This window comes from Hermetia illucens, chromosome 3 (genome assembly GCF_905115235.1).
Source record: "Hermetia illucens chromosome 3, iHerIll2.2.curated.20191125, whole genome shotgun sequence".
Lineage (NCBI taxonomy): Eukaryota > Metazoa > Arthropoda > Insecta > Diptera > Stratiomyidae > Hermetia > Hermetia illucens.
In genome coordinates, this window is record NC_051851.1 from 123,728,161 (window position 1) to 123,747,611 (window position 19,451).

The 19,451-nt window shown below is 42.0% G+C and overlaps 1 protein-coding gene across 4 annotated transcripts in view; it reads right to left on the minus strand.

Annotated features, from left to right (window-relative positions):
• The window catches only part of LOC119653164 (inactive dipeptidyl peptidase 10), a 348,858-nt gene that overhangs the window by 209,490 nt on the left and 119,917 nt on the right, over positions 1 to 19,451 (minus strand). For all 4 annotated transcript variants that reach the window (XM_038057706.1, XM_038057707.1, XM_038057704.1 and 1 more), the window contains one exon: positions 3,083 to 3,737. The gene's annotated coding sequence lies outside the window, so the exon portion shown is untranslated. The remainder of the gene's footprint in view (positions 1 to 3,082; positions 3,738 to 19,451) is intronic.

Consider the following 19,451-nt stretch of genomic DNA (forward strand, 5'->3'; position numbering starts at 1 on the left):
CGGCAATCGATGGAAAAACTGTTGGGATATGGACAACAGTTGCACCATCTTTTCATCGATTTTAAAGCCGCCTATGATAACATAGCCAGGGTAAAACTGTACACGGCCATGAGAGAATTCGGTATCCCAAAGAATTGATAAAACTGACTAGGCTGACCCTGACCAATGTCCGAGGCCAGGTAAAAGCAGCAGGATCACACTATCAAGACCACTCGAAATCGACAACAGCCTACGACAAGAGGAGGCCCTATTATACGTCCTCTTTAACCTGGCCCTCAAGAAAGTGATCCGTGATGTTGATCTGTGATGCTCTTTAAGTCTAATATCGACATCATGTGAAGAACGACCTGAGACTTACAAACCGCCTTCATCCAGATCGAGCAGGCGGCAATTGGCGCGAGATCTTGGGTTGTACATCAATGAAGGCAAGACAAAGTATATGGTGGCAACGCCAGCACCGAAAACCAACCAACCAACAACATCAAACCGCACTAGTCAAACGGGAAGAATAAAGATAGGAGAATACAACTTTGAGACCGTTCATTATTTCTCCCATCTAGGGTCGAAAATCACAACCGATAACAGCTATGATGATAAAATCCGCGCACGGTTGTTGTCAGCCAACAGAGCCTATTTCAGCTTACAAAAACTGTTCCGCTGGAAACGTCTCACCATATTGTCAAAGCTGTTACTGTACAAGACAATTATCTTGCCAGCCCTCACGTGTTCCTCGGAGACTTGGGTTCTTAGCAAGAAGAATTGCGAACTCTTGGCCGAAGAATTTTTGGCCCCCTACATGAGGATGGACGATTCCGTAACCTATGTAACGACCAAATCTATGAGCGATACCATAACTATGAAAATGCGGCTCAATAGGTTACGGTGGGCGGGTCACTTAATCAGCATGGATGAGGATGATCCAGCCCGGAAAGTCTATAAGGGCAATATCTATGGTAGAAAAAGAAGACGAGGCAGACCCTGCCTAAGATGGCGATGGCGTAGGTCAGGAGACTAGACAGCTTTTAGGAATATCGAGTTGGTGGATCTCGGCGCAAAACCGGGATGTCTGGAGTTCCTTATTAAGGCAGATACCGGATATCGGTTGTTGTGCTGTTGATGAAACGGTAACTCTTCAAGCTCCCAAACTCTGGTTTTGGGTTGTTTATATTTTCTCACGCAGAATTTTCATGGTCTGCAATAAGCTAAGATCTTCCATTGGTTTTTATGGTTGACTTTAAGTTTTGATTTTCTTTCCGTTCCTATTCTCGAGCCTTGCTAGTCAGATGTTGTTCTCTTTCCAAATAGTGTCGATTCGATTTCAGTTTTCAAATAGCTTTTTCTGGATGTTTCCGATACGCCCAAGAACTTGTCTAGCTCCAATACACCATTTTTTATTCCGCAAATAATATCTCTCCACTTCAATATGATAATTTTCTGCGGTGTTTTTTTTTTAGTGTATACCTTTTTTCTTCCTCTTAGGAAAGAGTTTACCCTATCAAATATTTAAAGATCTAGTGGGTCTTTTGCAGCAGAGACACCTTACACGTCAGTTTAGGCTTTACGAACTGTTCCTAATTGGGGAAAACCCTGCAAGGCCACCTCAGGGTTTGTCTACGACCTTTAACGTTCCCGAGGTGTCTGAGTAAGTAATTCTAGCCCCCTAACTAACGATACACCTGCGTCCTAGGTTGTACGGTTGAGAAAATCTTTCAGTGAATAACGAAACCCTTGTGATCGGTATACGACGAAACACACTGGGCATGTATCAAGAGCTTTCGGAATCCTGGTCGAACAATATGTATTTATTCGGTAGTACTAGACCGCGTCGCCCCAGCAAGCGTTGACCCACACCTAAATTCATATATGCTATCTTGAAATCTGCGATTTTGGTTGCCTCATAAAAAAGATTAACGTGGAGATAAACGGTTTTCTTCTGAGCGGGAGACTATGGAACTTCACTACCGATAATACTCTAGGCACGTTCTAAGAGTGAGAGTTACCCTTTATGTGTATATGTAACTTAGTAGGTTATCTTTATTTTGACATATTTCTGGAAATGACCACAATCAGCATATCGTTCCTAATTCAAATTTGCGAGTGCGCTATATTTCGGAATAGTAACTTAGTTCTGATTTATGTTGAAAACTACTGAAATGTATCTATTTAGTGGATAAAGTACTGAAAAATCAGAAAAAGTACTAAGGTACTGATGAACTTCAAAAGGTATCAACTTTGATATCAAAAAGACTGCTCATGAAGCAGGCAGACTATAAGATATTTGCAAAGGTTGAGCCGATAATGAACGGCTGTGTAGTTCCGTGTCTAGAGATTTTATGGTAAAAAATATTGATTACCAGAATTTCCATTTCCCTGCAAAATAGGCCACAGACAAATATGGGCAAACCGACAACCAGTCGGTAAGAATTTGGTTTTCTTGAACCTTCGTTAAGACTTTTTAAATTCCCATGAAACATTGTAGGGTATGCTACAGAGAATATATGTCCGTTTTCAACTATCAAATTAAAATGTCATAAAATTTGCATATGGGAGAAATGGGAAAACTTCCGAAGTTGCAACTTACAACCCATAATTTTCAATGAACAATAGTCAGCAAATAAATTATGATAGAATCTATTTTCATCTATAAAATATACCAATATGTTCGAAAGCAATTTTTCTTTATAAAAGTCTCGATGGAGAGAAAGTTCCTTGCACGTAAATGGAGCTCACACTGTATATAATTGTTCAATATGTGGCACAAAGTGTCATAAATCTGCAGCAATAAAATGATACCCCTTCTGTTGGAAAACGAGATGGGAGTTGGAAGTGATCATCGAAGCATTAAGAATGAATTGCTGTTATTGATTCTAAATTTTATTATTTCCAATCATTTATTCCGGATGGATATGAAATATAAAGTTACGAACGTAGTTTGTAATTTCAAATAATATGACCCTCTCTTCTCGAAACGGGTGAAATATAAGTGCATCCGATTTGGATCCTAATATATTTTTCCTGAGGCCACATTTTCCAATTTCCATTCAAATGCATACAAAGAGTGCTAGCATAAAGTTCTACTCACTTGATTTCTCTAAATATTTGGATTTCCTTCTCTCAAACAGCGACGAAAGCATACTCCTCACTGACAGCACTCATCACGTCCTTTTTGGATACACATGCATATTATCTCAAACCACTGCAGTTGAAATACATGAACACACGACAACCAACTATGTACCTTTTTGAAAAGATACTGCACTGGCGATGATTAACTCTGAAATCTGGAACACGTTTCACGGTTCCTTTTTACTGTCTTCTCTATAAGTATGCGCTTTGCTCCAATGCAAGCTTGAAAATCGTGACACTTTCCATAAATTTACATAAATAGGGTCCTTCCGTTGATCATATTTCTGTGAAAAAGCATTTTCATGTTCGTTCTGCAAGTGCAAAAAAAAAACACGTAAATATAAGAACGAAGGTGAATTCAACCAGACAGGATCCTTGCGCTCTTACATACCATTACATTACAGTACGAAATTCATTTCAAATAAATATTGATAAAACATCTTTGAAGTGTCACGAAAAAAAACTTTTAATTTATCAATGGATCAAATGTACGTCTTCGTTTGCAGGTAACTGAGGACTCTTGATTATCACATAGATACACTTTTTAGAATTACCGACTGTATTAGTCTTTATAGATGATGACCGCCACCAAACACCATGTCTCGGAACGACTGGAATGAAAAACAACAAAAATGTATATGTTAATCAACTCCATCCAATTTTAATTATTATTTATGAGAAAAAAATGAAATAAACATAAGAATAATTAAGGGGACATGTGCAAGGATCCACAAAAATACATAGGGTTCTGTGGAAAATCGTGAACATCCATGTGGATGAACCAGTCCCAGAACTCGGAACCTTTGCTCTTTCGGGATTTGCTGAGTAAAGATATTCGCACAGTAACAAAGAGTAATGTTTCTAATTTTCTAATTTTGCTTTCCTTCTCAGTACTATGCTGCTTCAAAACTCCAGAGCCCACAATAGTTAAAGAGAAATGTCATGAAAATTTTGCGTAAAAATTAAAGATCATAACTAGGCAATAACGGTGTCACGTACACTTTGTCTCCTTGTATGTGCCGCCTAATTCGACCGTTAATAATCGGCCCTGTATCTTATATATGATATATGCTTACATTCAAGAAGATGGTGACATATTCAAAGTTCAATCCATCGGCTCCAAATTCTTAGACCGCTTTCATAGCAGTACAACCGCTGAATAGACAACCGAGTTCTCTTCGTTAAGACAACCTTGCTCTCTTCTGTCGTTTTTACTTAGTCATTTTCACCAACATTACGATGTAATTCCACAATGTATCTTTTTCAACTCGCTGCATCTTGGACATTAGACAGAAGTTGAAAAACCGTATAGTATGAAAGGCTTTGTGTGTGTGTTATGTAGAAACCAAAACGAAGTTTCGACTTCAGAAATTGATCGAAACCTTTCATTTTATACCCAACATGTAGCTTCATTATACCCGACATGTAGCTTCAGTTTAAATGGTAATACATTACCGTAGCTTCTTAGGGGGTAGGTGAGGGAATCGCAGTGCTGCAGATACTCGCCGAAGCACTCTTCTCCACCGTCCAGCAGAAGTTTCCGCTGATCGAATTCCAAAGAGTGTGTATAGAATTCTCGGAAACGGATCCTTTGCATAGACCAGGTATTCCCAGGTTCTATGCATCTCCAGCAACTCCGAGAGCTCTCTCTCACAAATCAATAATGAGATTGCATCTCGGGTGTGTGCCGATATGTCACTTCTACAACCATAATCACTTGTGTATTGTGGTGCAGTTACGGCTGTTTGATTAGGCGGTCAGAAGATTCACTTTCGCGTTATTGGTTTGAGAGACCGAAGAGATCCACCATGAAAAATTCATCTGCAACGTCGGCGGGACTCACTAGTTGCCAGACTGATTCACATCAGCACTGGCAATGCCAGCAGACGTGTGAAAAATAAAGTGCAGAGGATCTACCGGAAATAAGACATCCCCAGTCAAACGCTCGTAGTTGAAATTCTGGATACCCTAAAGCAAAAACTTTCTATTTTGCGGCGTTATGGTGAAACTCACTCCAGACGTGTCCAGAATGCAACTTACGCGAGGAACCAGCGAAGTTTCTTCAGACCACTCAGCGAATCCCAACAGAGCGTCCAGACAGTACAGTTTTCGGTAACGGAAGCGAACGAATATTGGGGTGGACTTTGGGGGCTACCCGCCCAGTATGCTGAGTAGATCAGTAGAAGGCACCCGCAATGCCAATACACCTGGCATGAATTTTACGGATGTTACCGAAGAGGAAGTTCGACGAGCCATGAATAGCTCGAAGAACTAGAGGGGCCCTGGTCTAGATCGGGTGCAAAATTTCTGGTATAAGAAATTTACTAGTATACACAGTTGGTTGGCACATAGCGTAAATCAAGTCATCATTAGTCGGCCGGAGGAATTTCCACCCTTCCTCACTGCAGGGGTAGCTAATCCCTAGCTTATCCCTAAGAGGGACACGGTGCAGGACCCCGCAGACACAAGACCGATTACTTGCTTACCAACCATATACAAATTGTTAACAACCATTATTAGTGGAAGGGTCAATGCGCATCTCTAGACCAACTACCATCTGGCCGAGGAGCAGAAGAGGTGCCGAGTTGGGTCAAGGGGTTGCAAAGAGCAACTCATTATCGACTCGGTAGTTGTAGGACAAATAACTAGAGGCCAAAGAAACCTCTTTAGTTGCTATATCAATTATAAGGCTTTCGATAGCATTCCGCATAGCTGGCTAATCGATGTCCTACATTTGTATCGCATTGATCCGAAACTAATAAAGTTTTTGACAACAGTCATTGAAGGGTGGCATACCACCATATGAGTGCATACATCTTACGGTACTAATACCTCAGAGGGGCATTTTCCAGGGGGATTCTTTGAGTTCTCTTTAGTTTTGCATGGCACTGAACGATGCTAGAGGGCATGATTTTACAATCGAATACGGCCTATCTTCTAAGTGCGAACTGACACACTTAATGTACTTAGATGACATCAAGTTGTATGCTGGTACTAACGACCACCTTACAAGTCTTTTGCGAATAGTAGACATGTTCAGCCGTGATATTCGGATGAATTTGGATTAGACAAATGTCGAATCCAAGCCATCCGCAAAGGTCATCACGAGTCGCATGCTGAGTGAGTGCAGCGCAGTATCAAATCGCCTATTTGAGACGCCTTACACCAGTGCTCAGTCCTCGAGCGGTGCAGTAACATACTTTCGGGAAAAAGCAAAGAGAGAAATTCTCATTCATTTTTTGAAAAACAAATTTATTTAGTGGAATTCAACTACTCAATTACTAACAACTAAGAAAGAGGATTTGATGTTGACTTTAAATTCGGGTTGAAGCCAATGGATAGTTGTCGCGAGAAGGAAAAATGTGGCTACAACCCGAAAGTGAAAGTGGAGGGACATCTGTGTTGCGCTAAAGGAATAATTTAATCTTAGCGGTGTAGAACATAATGCCATGAGAAGAACAAGAAGGGCATATGCAGATACACATACTGCTAATATTAATATGCCAATAGAAGTAGCAGTTAAATTGATTACCGGTCGACCGGTACGTTGCATTCTGTGGCAGATGTCTCGCATATAGGAGAGGCCTGAGAAGCATCTGTGAATACGATCTCAAAATTCAATTGAAAGTCGAAGTGGACTTGGCGGTAATATGCAAACCATACCGATATTATGGTCAAGCAGCTTTGCCTTGGGAGGTCAAATCAACATCATTCATGTGTTTGTCTTCGCCTGCGTGTTCGGGTGCCCCAAAGCGGGGTCATGCTGACTGCGAAATCAATGAAAAAGATCGATGAATCTAAATTATTGAAGGCTCTATTGATTGCTATGAGTGTTAGCAATCAATCGCGCTTGGATTCCACTCCCATGCGAAATCCCTAGTAGTATTGTAACGCTGGTCAGCGAAACAGAAACTACCGCAGATCCATGTGGTTGCAAACTTTTCGATGGTCCTGTGAGATATGTTAATCGCTTCACGCACTCACGATGAGGACCAACTGGCGAGGTAAAAAGAATACTTCACTATGTCATCGTAACATCCAGGTACGGACTACTTCTAAAAATAGAAAAGAAATTTTGTCGGCTATCAATGTACTCAAACGGAGTAACACCGATTGGCTTGACAGTCTCCCCGGAAGGCTATTACGCGTGTAGCTTGAATCATACACGCGGGCGAGACATTTCAAAGAAATTACAAAGGAGTTGAAAAGTTAGCAAAGGATATTGATTTCGTTACACGAGCACAGGAAATCCATCATGAACAGTGATTTGACATTGGAATAGCCGTTGAAAAGACTGGTAATTAGAGGCAAAAGGAGTTGATAAGATTCACAACTTTTAGCTAAAGGAAAGGGGCTATAAAGAACATTAGCTGTAAAGCAAGCTGTCTAACAAGAGCGAAACATTGATTATAAATTACCGCCCAGCTACCCACACCATATCCTATTCGTCGGTTCTAAAGTGTTAAGCTTATAGAAAATCAACCCAAATGTGGTTCTTCTACTGCAAAGAGTGATAAAGAAAGAAATGAAGCTATCGGTATCCTCACAAATATCAAAGGAGACACCAATCAGGAGTCATTTATCAAAGCGATTAAGCCAACTGTGGTTTTGTTTGGCGTCGAAGCGTTTTTTAATGCATTCGAATACGAACCCCAAAATTTGAATGGCGTAAAAACAAAGCCATGACAATCAACGGCTTCACCGTTCGTGCACTTCTACGAGTATATACTTTCGATGTGATAAAGTGAAGTCATACGGATTTAGAATCTGTCAACAGACGGGTAAGGGTAGTTCTTGCAAACAAAAATATGGACAATAGGACTGCCGACAAATAAAGTATCGGCAATATTAATGCGAACGTAAATCCACTATACTTAGACCGAACTGGGTCAGACCTAAAATTTTTTGTCTAAGGATTGAAGAACTTTAAATCCACGGCAGCTTGATGTCGGCCCGGACCAAATGGAGGGCAACTTTCTCCCACTTTGTTGCAGTTGCATTCTCTTCGTGTGTTATTTGAGTTGGGACCATATGACGAATATAACTTCAGTCCACTAGAAGATTGACATGTGGAAAAAAAAAAGAATGTTCTGAGGACTTATACTAATTTTCAGAAAATCCAAAATCGTGGATAGTAGAACACAACATGCTCCGAATTATTAGGAGTATAGCAATACTCAGAGCACAAAGGAGAATCATCCAATATGAGCCAATACATATACTTTCTGCGACCACTATGCCGTGATAAGAATTGGGTCAAATGGTACTAAATCACGTCGTCTAACCGCTGAATCCACTCATCAATACGGGGGATCAATGTGTGGGTCCAGCGATCCCTTTTCTAGCGACTCTGGCCTTACTTTCTTCAATATTCTGTGTCCTCTTCAGGTAGATTCATTCTTCTTTTCTCGTACAAACAGCGTGTCTCACTCACAGAATGTTTATCGAAATCATTCCGCCTTTTAGAGGCGGCCACCAATATGAAATGTATGAACCATTTCCATTCATGCTTCAATGCGCTGAAGGTTTTATCAGCGTACACGTCAAGCTGCTTCGCAACGGAAACCACGGCAAGATCAACAGCGAAGCCGATTTTTGTGGCTTCGCCTGGCACGGAAAAGACAGAGGCCCCATTATACATCATGTTCGACGAGAGGGGATAGTGAAGTTTTTATCGATTCCCAGGTGGCTGAAATGACCGCATTTTTGACATCCACTGTTACCACGGGACAGCGTTTATTGGAGGACATCGCGTATACGGTGTCGAGCGTTGAGTGGGCTTGACGAAAACCAAACTGCCGTTCTGATAGGGCACTCTTATATTCTATGGTGAGGAGCACTCTATTATAAATGACCCTGTGTAGAATTTTTCCTATAAGGCAGTATGATAATGGATATCGCGGTTACTTATTCGATTTCGGTAGAAACATTAGTTTTCACCCCCTTAACCGAGAGAGAAAAACTCCCTCTACCATGCATGCCTCCAATACGCTGATAAACCAGTCGGGTCTGGTGCTCACAGCGAGTTTAAAGGCTCCACTGGTAATAACATCAATGCCAGTCGCTTTATGATCATCAATTCTCCGGCAAACGTGTGCAAGTTCATTAGTTATCGCCAGTATGGTAAAGATGTCCAATGCTTGTTTATAATTTTTGCGCGCGCCTTTATGCGGGGGGAAGGGCACCGTCACTATCTCGCAAAGATGCGCGCAGGTCAATTGCGATGTCCGACGCGAGAACAATCGTGTATGCAGTTCATCAGGAATTTTAGTTGGTTCAAGTACTTTAAAGCACACCTGGAAGGTTCGCATATACTTCTCGTTGCCCTCCAAAATATGGACTTTCTTCAGATCGTTGTCATATCCCTCTTATTCGAAAACATACAGCCCGCCACTCCCGATTTTATTGGGCGACCAGTTATTTTTCGATTTATAAGAAAATTGCCTCGTGGCCACTATGAATATAATGCCCGGTATTCGCAAGTACCAAATCTAACTCCGCGTTCCGATGTCTTATATCCCAGACTAGCATACATAGCATTTCTTCAATTGTTCCATCCTTACGCTTGGTGAAGCATAACAACTATATATGTAGAAGCTACTCATTTTCGCCCAGACGAAAACATTTTTCGGAGATTCCTAGATGCCTTGATTTCCACATCCCCCATATTGCTGCCTTGCCAATTACATTTTTCGTCGAGGCTCCACCATTATTGTCATTATAAGGCTCGCGCGTCTGTGACGAGTAGGTTAAGACCTACTGCATCGCTGGTTGAGATTGATTTGTATCAACTTCATTTCTTCATTGCATCCAAGGCTCTCCAAAATACTGAGCATCTGCTGCTGGCTACGACGTGCCGACGGTCGACACCCTTTTCCTCTTAAAAAGCATACGTTCATAGTCTGTGTTGTAACTTCATCAATGTCTTTACATTGTATAAAGATCCCCTGCTTTTTAACCTATACTTGCGCCTCTTCCCCTAAGGACTTCTTTACCTTGCTGAGGTAATTTTCAGCCATCTTGTCCGGGGACTTCTTCTGTTCTAGTGTTAAGTCACCAACGAGTTTTTCGAGTTTACCGCCCTTTGTTTTTTTTTATGTTTCCTGAATGACATTTCTTTTCTTCGAGACATATTCTTCGTCCTTGGCACAACCCTAAAGGCTCTGACCATGTTTTTATTTGCCTGGTAAACATTGTATCTGTCGTTTATGAATTCGGGCAACTCTATTATTATCTATCCGAGTAGGACGAACGACGATTCGCCCGTATTATAACACTGTTCCTCACTGAGAACTTTCGTATTTACTAGCTTCCGCGACCTTCCCTAATTTCCATCCTCACCAATTGTCGAGCTTTTCCTAAATGGATCAAGCACTAATTCCTACGACATCCTCCGACCAGCTATACTCTACTGTAAGCTGACAAATGCCCAGCCCATAAAACCAATTTCCATGTTTTTGCAACAAGCGTTCTTGGGAGTGATGTACCCCTTTTAAATGGCCTTTTCTCCAGTCTACTTGTAGTATTAGATGAAAACGATGGCCAAGTAATCAACCACTAAGGCACTGCAGTTGAGGGATATCGACGACCGGGAGCCTGCGTGCCAACTCCCAAAAGCTACCAGCACCGGCGTTCCGAGTCCCTGCACCTTTCTTCCTCTATATTGGTTTCTTATTCTGAGTGTCCTTCCACAGCAATTTTTATTTTCGGTTGGGTATTTTTCTACCACCTATCTGAGAGAAGAATCCTCCGAAGAATTTTTGGCCCCCTACATGACGATGGACGATTCCGTCGCCTACATAATGACGAAATCTATGAACCATGGCCGTCTGATTGTGGATAAAATCCCTATTGAGTTGGTGGGCGGGACACCTAATCCTTAGGGATGAGGATGATCCAGCCAGGAAAGTCTATAAGGGTGATATTTATGGTAGAAAAAGAAGACGAGGCAGACGCTACCTGAGATGGAGCGATAGCGTAGGTCAGGGCGCCAGACAGCTTTTAATGCTATCGGGAGGGGGATATCTCGAGTTCCTTATTAAGGCAGGCCTAGACCGGATGCCGGTTGTTGCGTCGTTGATCAAGATGAATATAAACTCGGACCAATATCCCGTTGGAATGATGCTCCGAGCTCGAATAACAATACTATTATACCTCGAATCCCCTCTGACAATCAGCTGAGAGTGAAGATTGCAGCCATCCACAACAGTGGTAACACCTGTAAGGGGGAAATGGATGCCGAAATAAGAGCAGCTAACAGAGGTCCTGAAGCATCAACAAATTATCTTCACAATCACCTGGAGAACTTTATGATTAGTACGCAAAAGATTCGGAACGACTGGTCAACAATCGACGATTAATGTAAGCTAGCACCGCAACGGAAGAGTGCCGCATACCGGACAATGCTGCACTCCCAAATAACGCGGGCACGCGTAGAGACCTATCACAAACTTTGTCGAGTGGAGAAGCGACTTCACAAAAAAAAGGAAGCCTGGGAGTACCAACTGTGAATTACGGTCTGTGAACTCAGGAAGTACAGGAAGCAACCGCATTAGGCGCGGAAGTTTCATCGACAAGTCAGCAGGATAAAGCATTATACACCTCAATGCTCACCCCGCCAAGACAAAGAGGAAAATCTAATTCCTGGCAGAATGGGCATATTGGAGCGATGGGTTAACTACTTTGGTGAACTGTTCAATAACCAAAATATCGGCGAGTTGGAGGTCCCACCAACTGAGGACGGCAGAAAAATTGAAGAAACAGTCCGTGCAATCCATCGGCTTAACAATCATAAGTCGGCAGGAACCGATAAAATCACAGCCCAGCGGTTCATCTATTAATAAGGTGTGATGCAGCGAACCAGTGCCAAGCAACAGGGCATTATCTATCCCCTGCATAAAAAGGCGGATGTCACGCAGTGCGGCACTTATAGAGATATCACGTTGCTGAGTACCAACTGCAAGATGTCCCATACGCCCAGAACATCATCGGACCATATCAAAGGGGCATCACTTCAGACAAATCAGCAACGAATTAAATTTTTCCTGTGCAGCAAGCGATGGAGAAGCTGTTAGAATATGGCTTTCGGTTGCACCACCTTTCCATTGATTTTAAAGTCGCCTATGATAGTATAGCCAGGATGAAACTGTAGGTGGCCATTAGAAACCTCCCATGAAATCGATAAGACTGACTAGGCTGATCCTGGCCAATATGCGCCAGATAAAAGCAGCAGGAGGAGGGTACACCTTGGAAACCTTGGTTAATTTCTCCTATCTATGGTCGAAAATCACAACCGATAACAGCTACGATGATGAAATCCGCGCACGGTTGTTGGCAGCCAACAGAGCCTGTCTCAGCTTACAAAAACTTTTCCACTCGAAATGTCTCACCATAAGATCAAAGCTCTTATTATATAAGATAATGATCTTGTCTTTATGTATTCCCCGGAGACTTCTTAAGAAGAAAGAATGCGAAAATGTTTGGCTCCCTACAAGATGATGGACGATTCCGTAACGTATATAACGACGAAATCTATGGGCGATAGTATGACCGTCTGCTTGTAGACCGGCTGCTAGAAGTCCGGCTCAGTAGGTTGCGTTGGCGGTTCACCTAATCCACATCTATGGTGGAGACCAGGACGGAAAACAACTTTTAGGGATATCGAATTGGTGCACATCGGCGAAAAGCTGGAATGTCTGGAGGCAGACCTAGACCGGATACCGGTTGGTGCGCCGTTGATGATGATGATAATAATTATGCCTTCAATATGCAATACATACATATGAATATTTTGGAGTGTGATCATTTTTAATTATATACGAATGAGTAAACTTAAATTGAAAATTCCCCACATAACAAAAATTTCTGATAGTCAATCAAACCCGAAACATTTCTTCAGTCATTATGGAGCCAAATGAAACCGGCTGTGTCCAACCGCCTAATGGCGAACATATCGCGACGTGAATAAACGAAATAAATGGATTCACCGCAAAAACAATTCTGGCCGTCTTGGCAGAGAAAGGATATCGTGACTACAGCCTTAGCCCCAAGTGAAATATACTAAGAAGCACACAAAATTAATGACATAGACTATGGAACTGGACAGAAAGTAGCAAGAGTACATTATCCTGTGTACGATTTCTCATAGACTTAAATCTAACAATTAGTCAGCAATATCAATTATATATAAAGTTGAAGTCCCTCCAGCTAATCCTTATAATGCGAATATGGTTCTTAGTAGTTTAAACTATAATCTAGTCGCAGAGCGCAAATACGCACAGAGGTTGATGAGTTTTCGTGAGCGCAAATAGTACAAAGTTCCCGAGGAATGAGTCCCTCTTTGACAATGAAAGTTATAATTGGTCTTGACGTTGTCAAATATGGATATATATGGGCTAATGCTTTACTCCGACTTCCTACTTAAGACACTAGAATCGTCATCCCCTTGAAGCATACTACATCCACACCCATTTATTCCACCTACAAAATAAATGGTATCCAACACAAAAAAGTAACGCTGGATTACTATACTCTACCCCCCTTATGGCAATAATCGAATCAATCAAGTGTATCCATTATCTAAAGCATCTACCTATCTGCCCAAGTTCATTAAGAAACATTAATCGTGCGAGTATAAATGAGTGGCGCTAATAGTGCTGCCCTTCTTTCTGGCCACTCCCAGAATGTTCTATCATTTCCTTGCTTCCTGGCAACTTTCATTTCTCTCCCTTGCAAACCAAGAGCTCTGCACATGTATTATCCCTGAATTTCGCCCTTATCTGAATGCAAGGATTTTCAGGCATTATGTTTCGTAACAACACACATTAAAGGTGTACCTTCCTTATCAGAGATTCATATCGGTGAGGGACCAAATCTCATTCCCTGAAGAAATCCGTCGCCTGCTTCGAGGACAGAATGTGATACGTGCGTTACCATAGTTTACACAGTGGAAAAGGTCATTCTTATATTTAGGTTTAAAGAAAGAGAAGCATGCTCAGAACGAGAAAATTAGTCGAATTCGAAGAAGAAATGCAGAAATGAGGAACATGACTTTCGGAAAGATAAATTATTGTAACAAATTGCCCCCACGAAAAACAACAATCGCCTCTCTTCACGGTTTGCAGACAACAACACACGCCCAGGAGCTGTTGCCGGGAGATATTTAAATTGAATGGGACCTGTCTTCAAGTTGCCCATATCTTTTTCGAAGTGCACTCTCAGGCATTTGAACAAGATTTTATCCTGTCCCACGACCACGTAACATCTCACATCTTATGATAAATAGACGGACTGGCGCCGCTAGACTATTCTTTTCTGTACTTCCTGCACCACGCTGTTTGCCACAATTTATACAGCTTTTTCAATACCAGAAATTTTTTGGGGTCGGGACCAGGTTCCATTCCATTGCCCGCGCCACACAACACATACTTCCTAACCAGACTTGGAGCAAGGAGGATGACTGCTCCGATAGTTCTATCCGAAATAAGTACAAATAAACGTGCCGTCAAAAGAAGGAACAAATACATTGTATTCGGTGAATTCCATAGATATGCACACACCACGGAGGACTTGTTCCATTTTAGTTGGCATTTGGTCAAAACTAAAGGCCAAACGATGGTAAACTATCTATTTTCGGAAGGGTAATGTTAGCTACTATGTATTTCACTGATGCGAAATAATAACAAAAGGGCACGAACGGAAAGATTCTGGTCGATCTGCTTAGTGTTAATCCCTGGGGGTAATTATAACGGATGTTTGGTTTTCATCGGTCATTAAGCACTTTCAGATGTGTGCACCATTGTGGTCTTCATGATTGGCTGTGAGACATCCTCCCAGGAAAGAAGCTTTCGGGATCCCCAGATGTATTTCATGCAAATTAAATCGCATCGCAAGGGGATACTAAGATGAAATCCTCTTGCAGGAAAGAAGATTATATTCGGGAAAGGCTTTGGATTATAGTAAGTGGCACGGGAATTTTGACCTAAGTGTGCTACACAGGCCCGATAGCGTTCAGATATGTATCTTTTGTTGAGAATTTCGTGTAGTCGATGGTAATTAGTGGTAATACATACATCACCGAGAAACAAATTCTGTAGAAACACGATAGACGAGTATTCTTAGGAGCACCAACTGTCTTAGCAACATCTTTAAATGTCCATGTATCTTATGATGAGCCATCGAAAGTCAGGGAAGTATGTATATATACGTAATTAATTGTTTTAATTGCACAGACTAGACCACTTTGCATGAGTCCCAAGTTGGAGATCCCAAACTTCGGCCACATGTTATATCACTCAGAATATGTTAAACTTTCAAATTCCGTGAATGAGGAGTCTCATAAGAACTTGAAAGGAGAGGGAATCGGAGAAAATAACTATTGGTAACACCAAGCCAAGGACATTGCGAGCAAATTCAAGATTATCCCCCAACTAAAGGCGCTACTTGGAATTGTTTAAGAAATCAAGCTGTTTAAGCCATCGTAATTTCGTCTGACATTTGTTCATATTTATGTAGGTACAGCTCACACTCTTGGAAGAATGGAACTTTCTTAAATTTTTTTCAGTTGGATATTTTTTGATCAATTTTAATGTTGCACAAATGTTGAGCCTGGAACAGCAGTGCAAGCACAGACAAACACAAACATCTGTCAGGTAACAGAGATATGAACTCAGGTCTCGGAATCAAAATGTAGACACTAAGCTATCGGAGCCACCGTATAACCTTTAGTGTAAAGTTTATAATATTTCGGAATCACTACTGCTATCTTTATCGCGGGTATATGCTAGTACTGGCTGCTAGACTGGTCAAAGGGTAGTATAGGTCCCAGAACGAAACGTGGATTGGTACCCACGATTACGACAAATACTGCCACCACCAAATTTAGGACAAACAGTCCGTGGAATTCATCGGCTAAAAAACCGTAAGTCGCCAGGAGCCGATGGAATTACAGCCGAATTGGTTAAATATGGAGGCGACCAGTTACAACAAGTGGTTCCTCAACTTATGCTCAAGGTATGGGACAGCGAATCAATGCCTGACGGTTGGCAAAGGGGCATTATCTGTCTCATAAATGAAAAGGAAGATATCACACAGTGCAGCAATTATAGAGGTATCACGTTGCTGAGTACCATCTATAAGATATTCTCCGCTATCTTGCTAGGCCGGATAGCCCCATACGCTCAGAACATCATTAGCCCATACCAAAGAGACTTCACTCCAGGCAAATCAGCAACAGATCAGATTTTCTCTCTGCGGCAAGCGATGGAAAAACTGTTGGAATGTGGACATCAGTTGCACCATCTCATAGCATAGCCAGGGTAAAACTGTACACGGCCATTAAAGAATTCGGTATCCCGCAGAAATTGATAAGATTGACTAGGTTGAACCTGACCAATGTGCAAGGCCAGATAGAAGCAGCAGGATCACTCTCAAGACCATTCGACATCAACAACGGTCTACGACAAGGGGATGCCCTATCATGCGTCCTCTTTAACCTGGCCCTCGAGAAAGTGATCCGTGATGCTGAGGTAAATGCAAGAAGTACGATCCTCTTTAAGTCCACCCAACTACTGGCCTATGCTGACGATATCGACATCATGGGAAGAACGACCCGAGATGTACAAACTGCCTTCATCCAGATCGAGTAGGCGGCGCGAGATCTTGGGCTGCACGTCAGTGAAGGCAAGAAAACTTATATGGTGGCAACGTCAGCACCAAGAACCAACCGACCAATAACATCAAACCGCACTGGTCAAACGGGAGGAATAAATATAGGAGACTACAACTTTGAGACCGTTGATAATTTCTCCTATCTAGCCTCGAAAATCACAACCGATAACAGCTACGATGATGAAGTCCGCGCACGATTGTTGTCAGCCAACAAAGCCTATTTCAGCTAACAAAAACTGTTCCGCTCGAAACGTCTCACCAGAGGGTCAAAGCTCTTACTGTATAAGAAATCACCCGGATTAGATGGCATCTGCCTAACATTAAGGCTTAAAAATCATCTTAGGGTCTCTTCTAACGGTGGCAAGGGGCAGCATAGCCTTACGATATATACATAGAAATGGTTTTCATTCCAAACGCGGGTAAAAAAGATTATTTTCACCCAAAATCTTTCACACTAATTTACCTAACATCCTTCGTACCCAAAACGGTGGACGTTCTAATGCATAATCCCTTACATCAATGTCAACACACTTACATAAACTACCATGTATTGCAGGATGCCATAGAAACAAAAGAAATGGGACTGCACACAGAGAAAGAGAGAAAGAGTGAGAGAGAAAGAGAAAGAGAGGGAGAGAAAGAGTGAGAGAGAAGGAGAGAGAGAGAGAAAGAAATATGCCCTGATCTACAAGAGAGTGAAAAACAACGAGGCTTTCTGTATGAGCAGAATATTAGAGAGTAGACAAATAGAAGTACTGATAGATACAAATTCTGTTGTCATGAATACTACTCAAGGTTGTCTCCCTGGCGGAGTACTATCACCGTTTATGTGAAGTATGGCAGTGAACTTCTAGGAGAACAAACAAATACTGGAATACAAGCCCAATTTTACACTGACGACATTGTTTTAATCTGGAGGGGCAAATATGATGATACTCTATATGACAGAACCCAAACTGGGCTAAGAGTTACTAGTGCCTGGTACAGAAAGTCAGGGCAGTGCATCAATTCAGCCAAAACCATTATAATTCCATTCACTAGGAAAGAGAACCATAAGGTTATATGACACGGAGGTGAAACGAGAAACAGAGGCCAAATATTTCTGCAATTACACTAGACCAAAAACTACTCTGAAAGACGCATGTCGGAAACACTTGTCGGAAAGCTACGATGACTTGCAAGTTCATAGCAGGAGAAAATGGGATTGCAAATCTAAGATACTACTTTCGATACACACTACAATAGTAAGGCCACCGATTACCTACGGGGCGGTAATCTGGGCAGAAAGAACTGAACTCAACACACAAGCCAGGGAGTTACCCAAATTGCAAATACTGACGTGTGTGTGCATCAGTGAGAGAATGAGCATATGCCCAACAGCATCCCTGAAGGTCCCCCTGGGATTAGTTCCTCTCCGGCTTCACATACAGGCAAGGAGGGTGATCTTCAGAATGCCCGGGAGTACTAGTGAGGCAGGGGGTTGCCTATATCAAAGGAAAACCCCGAATTGCTGATACCAAGCTATAACATGAAATAAGGTTTCACTTCGATAAGAAACTTGAAACGCGTAGGATAGCGTAAATGTGACATACAGCTCAAAACGGCAACTGAATATCTGGTATATTGACGGATCCCTTATAGCAGAGTGATAGGGCGCCGGGTCATTGGTACAAGGAAAACTACTTTAAACCAATGGGTAAGCACACTAGTATATTTCAGACGAAAATATACGCCATAGACTGATGTGCCTCCATCAACCTCTTCCCTATAGGGGGCAGCACATTGCTATTCTGGCCGACAGCCAAGCGGCGACCAAGACATTTAGGCATAGGAGAACTACAAACAGTAGGGGAGTGCCTTGCTATGCTCGCACAATAAGGTCTGGACACTCTCGGTTCTGGGTTATGTTAGGTTGGAAGGAAGCAGGAACGCCTCATCACGCACCAGACAAAAATTAAGAGGAACGTCTGACGGAACTATACTGAGCAAACCTACTAGGAATGAAGGAAGCAACCCAGATTGATTGAGGGAATACGAACCTAATCGCACAAAGGACTGTTTAAACCTCACCACGAAGAACCTCCGGATTATAGTGGGTGTACTCACTGGTCGCTTCCAACTAAACTATCACCTGGAGACGCAGCTTTCTAGACGACTAAGGGTTCCCTTTGGGAACTCTAAATTGTACACTTTTAGAGCGCTTTAGGCTTATCCTAGGTAAAGGCGGTAAAATAGTTCCCTGGTGGAACTGAGAATTGCAAAAACTCAAAAAATCAACCAGATAACTTCATAATTATACTTGTAAGAGAGCAATAAAAATGAAGACTGGTTAAACTTCAGGAACTAAAAGCATGAATATAAAAGGCTGGTAAAACGTTCGAAGCAGTCCTTTAGACCATGCTATAAAAGAAACTTGAAGGCGAAAGATAGACATCAGGCTGTGCAGATTGTTTCAAGAAAAGGGGTCAGCCAAGTTGATCTCTCCTGGAAAACCAATGATGAGTTTATATAGACTTGGAAGTACACCATTCAGGAAAGCAAGTAACAGAAGTGCGTGGGAGAGAGTTGGGGGTTTATGCAAGCGATTCAACACGAAAGTATTGCAAGGGGAATTGGTTACCATTGAAAAAGCCAGAGCTACTATACTGTGTTTTGAA